Source organism: Rhinoraja longicauda, unplaced genomic scaffold (assembly GCF_053455715.1).
Source record: "Rhinoraja longicauda isolate Sanriku21f unplaced genomic scaffold, sRhiLon1.1 Scf000839, whole genome shotgun sequence".
NCBI lineage: Eukaryota > Metazoa > Chordata > Chondrichthyes > Rajiformes > Arhynchobatidae > Rhinoraja > Rhinoraja longicauda.
In genome coordinates, this window is record NW_027602055.1 from 1095 (window position 1) to 7539 (window position 6445).

Below are 6445 nucleotides of genomic sequence, written 5' to 3' on the forward strand. Positions count from 1 at the left end.
CCCCTCACTGTCTCCCCCTCACTGTCTACCCCTCACCATCTCCCCCTCACTGTCTCCCCCTCACCATCTCCCCTCACTGTCTCCCCCTCACTGTCTCCCCTCACTGTCTCCCCCTCACTGTCTCCCCTCACTGTCTCCCCCTCACTGTCTCCCCCTCACTGTCTCCCCCCCTCACTGTCTCCCCCTCACTGTCTCCCCTCACTGTCTCCCCCTCACTGTCTCCCCCTCACTGTCTCCCCCTCACTGTCTCCCCCTCACTGTCTCCCCCTCACTGTCTCCCCCTCACTGTCCCCCTCACTGTCTCCCCACAGTCCAGCCCGAGGTGAGCATCTCTCTGACGGCCGATGGCCGCCGCCTGTCGTGCTTCACCACGGGCTTCTACCCGCGCTCCATCGAGGTGAACCTGGTGCGGGCCGGGCTGGTCCTGGATGAGACCCATTCCCTCGAGACGCTGCCCAACCACGACGGCACCTACCAGCTGCGCCGCTGGGCCGACGTGGAGCCCGGGGACCGGGGCCCGCTCTCCTGCCGTGTGGAGCACCCGGGCTGTCCGAGCCCCTCGAGGTCTTCCTGGGTCAGTGGGGGGGGGGGGGGGAGAGGGGGGGGTGGGGGGGGGGAGAGGGGAGGGGAGCGGGTGGGGGGGGGAGAGGGGAGGGGAGCGGGTGGGGGGGGAGAGGGGAGGGGAGCGGGTGGGGGGGAGGGAGGGATGGGAGCGGGGGTGGCGGGGGCTTGTGAGAGGGAGTGGGAGAGGGGAGGGTTGGTGGAGAGGGGCAGGTGAGTAGGTTACTGGGGAGGGATGGGAGGGGCAGGTGCCGTGGGTGAGGGGAGTGGTAGCGCAGAGGGCAGGTGGGGTGGGGTGAGGAGGGGAGCGGCACGGGAGGGGGTGAGTGAGACGTGAAGGGGAATGAGAGGGGGTTGGGGATGGGGGAGTTTGAGAGGGGGAGGGGATGAGAGGGGGTGGGGGGGGGATGGAAGGGAAGAGGGCAGAGGGTGGGGGTCCGGGATCTCAGTCCTTCATCCGCCTCTGTTTCTGAATCTCCGACAGTCCGTGAGTCGGGCAGCCCCGCGCTGATCATCGCGCTGGTTGTTGTCGCGGCGGTGGTGCTGGCGGTGGGCGCGGCCGTGGGGGGAGTCCTGTACTGGAAGAGGAGACAAGGTAGGAGTGGGGAGAGACAGGGCCGCCCCCCCCCCCCAGCCCAGCACCCCCTCCCCTCCCCCTCAGAGACAGTGGGGGGGACGTCTTATCCCTCCCACCCCGCCTTTCCCGACCCCCGCCTCTCCTGTTCCATCCGTCCTCCCGCTCCGCCCGCCCCTTCTGCCACGTTGTTCCGTTCCCCCGATTCACGAGTCAGTGTGGGTGGGGGCTGGTGTGGGGTGGGGGGGGAGGGTGATATGGTGGAGGTGGGGGGTGAGGTGTGCTGGGGTGTGGGTGGGTGGTGGGGTGTGGGATGGGGTGGGAGAAGGGGGATGGGGGGGCAGGCAACACCGTATAAGGCCCTTCGGCCCACTGTGCCCGTGTCTGCCCGTCATGGACAATGCTCCCAATGTGCCGGCTCTGGGCCGCTGATTCTCTGCCTGGCAGCTCCAGCCGGACATCCATCGGGCTGAGAGTCTCTGCTCCCCCACCCCTCGGGCAGAGCGGACACATCGCAGCCCCCGGGGGAGGGGGGATTATTCGTCCGATCCTCCTATCTCAAAGCGCAGCTCTGCCCTCCCGCCCCATGACTGCATCATCCTCCGGGCACCTCCACCCTCGTGGCCCGACCCGGCAACAACACCGAGTAAATCTCACTCTGCCCCCACTCCTCCAACCCCATCTCCTGCTGCCTCACCCCCAACTTCCACTGCTCCCATTCCCATGATCTCCCCCTGCTTGACCCCCAACTTCATCCCCCGCTCCCCACCCAACCATCTCCCCTCCCCTCACCCCCAACTTCCCCCCTCCCCCACCATCTCCCCCTTCCCGCCTGCTCCTCCACGTCTCCACCCTCCACTCCGTAAGTAATTTCCCTCAGACCACAGCTCCTGTTCCCTCCGCTCCACCCTCCCCTCGTTCTCCCTCCCCCCTCTATCTCACCCCCCTCCATCTCCCCCCTCCCACACCTCCTCGTCCCTCTCCCCTCCATCTCGCCCTCACTTCAGTCGTTTCCCCGCTCCCTTCACCTCGAACGCCCCCACCCTGAGGTCAGGTGTTGTCGGGGAGCCGGTGTCCCGGTGTCGGGGCCGGGCCCAGCCCTGACCTGCGGCCTGTCGCACTCTTGCTTGCCGGTCACAGCGCTGCCCGTGCCCGCTGTGTGAGTGAGTGTGTCCGGAGCTGACGGGGCAGCTGCTGAATGTGTGTGTTTAGACCAGGCTGATGCGGGGCCGCGTCACTAACTGTGTGTGTGTTTTACAGCGGGGAAGATCGTCTACGGTCCCACCCAGAGTAAGTTCCCTCAGACCCCAGCTCCGCCCCTGTCCACAGTGTTACACTTCCTTACTGTGTCTGTCTGTTCTGCGCGCGCCCGCCTGTCCCTGCGCGCGCCCGTCTGTCCTGCGCGCGCCCGTCTGTCCCTGCGTATCTGTGCACGTTTCTGCGCTGTGACAATAGACAATAGGTGCAGGAGGAGGCCATTCGGCCCTTCGAGCCTGTACGCACCGCCATTCAATGTGATCATGGCTGATCATTCTCAATCAGTACCCCGTTCCTGCCCTCTCCCTATACCCCCTGACTCCGCTATCCTTAAGAGCTCTATCTAGCTCTCTCTTGAATGCATTCAGAGAATTGGCCTCCACTGCCTTCTGAGGCAGAGAATTCCACAGATTCACAACAGTCTGACTAAAAAAGTTTTTCCTCATCTCTGTTCTAAATGGCCAACCCCTTATTCTTAAACTGTGGCCCCTGGTTCTGGAATCCCCCAACATTGGGAACATGTTTCCTGCCTCTAACATGTCCAACCTCTTAATAACTTATATGTTTCGATAAGATCCCGTCGCCAGTCTTTCAACATACGACAGTCCCGCCATTCCGGGAATTAACCTAGTGAACCTACGCTGCACGCCCTCAATAGCAAGAATATCCTTCCTCAAATTTGGAGACCAAAACTGCACACAGTACTCCAGGTGCGGTCTCACCAGGGCCCGGTACAACTGCAGAAGGACCTCTTTGCTCCTATACTCAACTCCTCTTGTTATGAAGGCCAACATGCCATTGGCTTTCTTCACTGCCTGCTGTACCTGCATGCTTCCTTTCAGTGACTGATGCACTAGGACACCCAGATCACGTTGTACGTCCCCTTTTCCTAACGTGACACCATTCAAATAATAATCTGCCTCCCTATTCTTACCACCAAAGTGGATAACCTCACACTTATCCACGTGACCGTCTCTGCGCCCCCCCCCCCCCGTGCTCGTGTCCGGGCGAGTGCCCGTACCTCTGTGCGCGTGCCCGTGCTCGCGTGTGCGCGCATGTGGCCGTGTGCGCGCGTCCGGCCGTCGGCGCCTCGCTGCAGCCACGCCGTTGCCAGTAGACGTGTAACGCCGCTCCTTCCCTCCGCAGCCTCGGAGCGCGGGGAAAACTCATCAACCTCCTCCTCTGCTCCAGCCTGAGGTAGGAACCGGGCCGGCGCCCCACACAACCCGCACCCCACTCCCCACACCCCACACCCGGGGTGGGAGGGCGGGAGCGGGGGGGGGGCAAGTTTAGTTCCCCTGTGGGGGGTGGCTTTAATTCCCCTGTGGGGGGGGGGGCGTTTATTCTGGTGGAGGGGGGGCAGTGAGTTTAATTCCCGGTGTGGGGATCATCGCCCTTGAGGGGGGGGGGGGGGGTTATTTTCGGCGGGGGGTGGTGAGTTGAATTCCCCGTTGCGAGGGCGGGAGATACATCCCGTGGGGGGAGGGGCTGCGGTTAGTGTGTGTGCGGGGGTGGGGATATGCCAGTGGTGTGTGTGTGTGGAGGGGATATGCCAGCGGTGTGTACGGGGGATATGCCAGTGGTGTGCGTGGGGGGGGGGATATGCCAGTGGTGTGTAGGGGGGATATGCCAGTGGTGTGCGTGGGGGGGGGGGGGGGATATGCCAGTGGTGTGTGTGTGTGTGGGGGGTATGCCTGCGGTGTGTGTGTGTAGGGGGGATATACCAGTGGTGTGTGGGGGGGGATATGCCAGTGGTGTGTGTGTGGGGGGGGGGGGGTATGCCAGTGGTGTGTGTGTGGGGAATATGCCAGCGGTGTGTGTGTGTGGGGGGGGGGGGATATGCCAGTGGTGCGTGGGGGGGGGGGATATGCCAGTGGTGTGTGTGTGGGGGGGGGATATGCAAGTGGTGTGTGTGGGGGGGGATATGCCAGTGTTGTGTGTGTGTGGGAGGGATATGCCAGTGGTGTGTGTGGGGGGGGGGGGGTATGCCAGTGGTGTGTGTGTGGGGGGGGATATGCCAGTGGTGTGTAGGGGGGATATGCCAGTGGTGTGTGGGGGGGGGGGGTATGCCAGTGGTGTGTGTGTGGGGGGGGATATGCCAGTGGTGTGTGGGGGGGGATATGCCAGTGGTGCGTGGGGGGGGGGATATGCCAGTGGTGTGTGTGTGGGGGGGTATGCCAGTGGTGTGTGTGGGGGGATATGCCAGTGGTGTGTGTGGGGGGGGGGGGATATGCCAGTGGTGTGTGTGGGGGGGGGGGATATGCCAGTGGTGTGTGTGGGGGATATGCCAGTGGTGTGTGTGGGGGGATATGCCAGTGGTGTGTGTGTGTGTGGGGGGATATGCCAGTGGTGTGTGTGTGGGGGGGGGATATGCAAGTGGTGTGTGTGGGGGGATATGCCAGTGGTGTGTGTGGGGGGATATGCCAGTGGTGTGTGTGGGGGGATATGCCAGTGGTGTGTGTGTGGGGGGGGGATATGCCAGTGGTGTGTGTGTGGGGGGGGGGATATGCCAGTGGTGTGTGTGGGGGGGATATTATATCCGGTATGGGGAGGGGTGGGTGTTTCCGGGGGGGCTGTTATTCCCGGGGTGGGGGTGGGTTTATTGCTGATAATTGAGGGGGTGGGGGGCGACACAGACACGACAGGGGCATTAAAGAGGCTTTTGGATGGACGCGTGGAGATGCGGGCAGCGGGGGGGGGGGGGGGGGGGGGAGTGACGAGCGGGCAGATAGTTGGTCTTGGCGGCACGGTCGGCACAGACAGTGTGGGCCGAAGGGCCTGTTGTTGTGCTGGGCTGTCCTGTGGTGCTGGGGGAGTGGATGTTTATTCCCGGTGGGGGGGGCGGGGGTCGGTATTACTGCTACACGGGTGGGCTGGCGTCGCTCTGTGACCAACTCTCTCTCTCCCCCAGGGCCGCCGTGTCCCGCCGCCGGTCCAGGAGCGTCGGTGGAGAGCGGGACAAGTTTGCGGGGTTTCTGCTTTGGGGGGGGGGACTGTAATCGTGGGGTGATGATTTGGACTTTGCGCTTGTCTCTCTGGGTCGCTGCTCATTTACTGACTGCACTGGGGGGGGGGGGGGGGGGGGGGCTGCTGCTTCCCATAATGTTCCTGCAATGACGGGGTTCAGTGGGGAACAGTCCCGATCAACATCTGGTGGCAATCACAGCTGGAGCGTTGCAGCGCTGGTTGACCCGAGGCCCGGAGCCGGTCGGGGGGCGGAGTGGGAGGGAGGGGTTCCTGCCGTTGAGGCGACACATCCACCCGTGGACTGTGGGGGGGGGGGGGGGGGTGATCAGGGAATGTGATTCTTTGCTGGGGGGGCGTGTTCTGCTTCACTGTCGCGACATAAATGTTCAATAAAGTCCAGTGTGTTCTCCAGCTGCCGGTCCGTGGCTGCTTGTGTGGTGATGGGGGGGGTGGGCATTGGGGGGTGGGGGGGTCACGGGCATTTGGAGGGTGCGGGGGGTCACGGGCATTAGGGGGGTCACGGGCATTTGGAGGGTGGGGCGGGTCACGGGCATGGGGGGGGTCACCGGCCATGGGGTGTGGGGGTCACGGGCATGGGGAGGGTGGGGGTTACGGGCATTGAGAGGGTGGGGGTCACGGGCATTGAGAGGGTGGGGGTCACGGGCATTGAGAGGGTGGGGGTCACGGGCATTGAGAGGGTGGGGGTCACGGGCATTGAGAGGGTGGGGGTCACGGGCATTGAGAGGGTGGGGGTCACGGGCATTGAGAGGGTGGGGGTCACGGGCATTGAGAGGGTGGGGGTCACGGGCATTGAGAGGGTGGTGGTCACGGGCATTTGGAAGTGTGGTCACGGGCATTGGGAGGGTGGGCCCAGTTGGACACGCCGTGGGAGGGGGTGGGGAAGGTGCCGGGACATCCGTGACCGGGGAGAGCGCGGACGGTGGAGCAGCGGTAGAGTTGCTGCCTCCCAGCGCCGGAGACCCGGGCTCGATCCTGACTACGGCTGCTGTCTGTACGGGGCTTGTAGGTTCCCCCGTGACCTGCGTGGGGTTTCTCCGGGATCGCCGGTCTCCTCCCACACTCCAA

At 64.0% G+C, this 6445-nt stretch overlaps 1 long non-coding RNA gene across 1 annotated transcript; it reads left to right on the top strand.

Moving 5' to 3' along the window:
• Positions 1–306: 306 nt before the first annotated feature.
• On the top strand, positions 307–5643 carry LOC144591301 (uncharacterized). Its single transcript, XR_013546771.1, has 5 exons — positions 307–574; positions 1046–1156; positions 2396–2425; positions 3539–3589; positions 5304–5643. It is a non-coding gene; the product is annotated as an uncharacterized LOC144591301 (long non-coding RNA).
• Positions 5644–6445: the final 802 nt, after the last annotated feature.